Below are 2,403 nucleotides of genomic sequence, written 5' to 3'. Positions count from 1 at the left end.
TGTCTATAAATCGGTGGGTCATTTCATGTGGAATGGCAGTAATTTCTTGACAAATTGCATCTTTATGTTGTTCAATAGATCGAGGGCGATTAATGTATACCTTTGACTTGAGGTATCCCCAGAGAAAAAAATCGCACGTGCGATGGGGATTTTGAGGAAGATGTTCCCTGGTCATTTGATCTCATTGCGTGGTGACATCGGTTGGCCCGCCCGTTCACCTGATTTAAATCCGTGCGATTTTTTTCTCTGGGGATACCTCAAGTCAAAGGTATACATTAATCGCCCTCGATCTATTGAACAACTTAAAGATGCAATTCGTCAAGAAATTACTGCCATTCCACATGAAATGACCCGCCGAGTTATAGACAACTTTCGTGAACGCCTTCGACAGTGTGTGGACAATAATGGATCCCATTTGACTGATTTAATTTTTAAAACATAATGAAACAAAATGGCATTATATGTACTTTTCAAAAATAAAAACACTTTTTTGTTTCTTTACTTCATTTGCATTTTATTAAACCTACAAATGTGTCAGATCATTTTGCCTGACCCTGTATATACATACATACATATATATATATATATATATATATATATATAATATATATATATATATATAAATATATGTATGTGTATATATACGTATATATACATATACATACATACATACATATACCAAGGCTTTTTCCCCCTTACAAGGGAGGTAGCCAAAAAGGAAAAGGCATAAAATCATTCCCACCCATTCTATCCCTGAAAACACTCCACACCCCTCCACCCTCCCTCTTATCTTAGCACCTCCTAGATGACGGGTCATCCCTGCACCCTGTCCACTGCCCTGGGTCAGAAGCAGTGTCGCAAGACACAGCACATCCACAGCAAGGCTGCTTCATTAAAATCGGCGACCCCCCTCTCCGTCCCCCCATATAAAGGAGAGGACGGGGAGAAATCTCTTCGGGCTGCGTCAAAATTTTGCTCACACACACTACCTCACCCCCCATCCCCCCGTCCATTCCACCTCATGCATCACAACATCATCCATATACAACCATTCTCCATTCACCCCTGTCTTCTATCCTCTCCCGTCCTTCCTCAACAGACATTCCCCTCTTCCCCAAAGCCCCCTTCACCCCATCCATCCACCTCATCCTAGGATGTCCCCTCATATTCACTCCCTCCACATCTGCCTTCCATACCTCCTTTACTAGTCTTTCTTCACTCATTCTTTCCATGTGTCCAAACCATCCTAATACTCTTTCATCAACCCTATCTCCCAACTCCCTTTCCACCCCTGTTCTCCTCCTCACCTCCTCATTTCTCACTCTATCTAGCCTAGTAACCCCCATCATACTTCTCAGACACCTCATCTCAAACACATTCAAACTCCTTCTCTCTTCCTCTCTTATGTTCCATGTTTCTGCTCCATACAGTGCTGTTGGCACAATCACTCCTTCATACAGTCTCCTTTTAGCATCCATTCCCAAATTTCTATTCCTCATTACACTTTTTAATCCACCAAGGCATTTACTCGCTTCTCTCACTCTACATTCTACCTCCACCTTTACTCCACCTTTTCCTGCCACATTTGCACCCAAGTATCTAAAACTATCCACTTCCTCCAGTCGCTCTCCCTTAATGCTCACTTCCAGTCTACTGCCACTTTCACCCCTTGTACATCTCATCACCTTACTTTTACCCACATTTATCTTCAGCTTTCTTCTATCACACACTCTCCCAAACTCTGTCACCAATTTCCTCAATCCCTCCTCCGATCCTGCCACAAGCGCAGTGTCGTCCGCAAACAACAGCTGGCTCACCTCCCACTTTTCTCCATTTTCCTTAACCATCTCCAATCCCTGACCCACCACCCTTGCATTTACCTCTCGCACTACCCCATCCATGTATAAGTTGAACGGCCAGGGTGACATAACGCATCCTTGACGAAGTCCCACCTTTACCTCAAACCACTCACTCTCTCCATTTCTAATCCTGACACAAGCTCTACTACTCTCATAAAAACTCTTGACAGCTCCCAGAAGCTTTCCTTTCCCGTATATCCGCATAACCTCCCACAGTGTCTTTCTGTCTACCCTGTCGTAAGCCTTTTCCAGATCCATAAAGGCCCAAAAAAAATCCTTCCCCTTTCCTATAGCCTTCTCACATATCTGTCTTACCACAAAAATCTGATCTACACAACCTCTACCCGTCCTAAATCCACACTGTTCCTCACCAATTACTCCCTCTGTTCCTCTCCTAATCCTCTCAATCAAGATCCTCCCATAAGCCTTCCCAACTACACTTAACAAGCTAATCCCTCTGAAACTACTACATTCACACTTGTCCCCCTTTCCCTTGTAAAGTGGAACTATACAAGCACTCCTCCAGTCCTCCGGCACTCTACCT

The sequence above is a fragment of the Oratosquilla oratoria genome, chromosome 4 (genome assembly GCF_046742065.1).
Source record: "Oratosquilla oratoria isolate Oo_2021 chromosome 4, ASM4674206v1, whole genome shotgun sequence".
NCBI classification, from domain to species: domain Eukaryota; kingdom Metazoa; phylum Arthropoda; class Malacostraca; order Stomatopoda; family Squillidae; genus Oratosquilla; species Oratosquilla oratoria.
Note: the sequence above shows the minus strand (reverse complement) of the source record.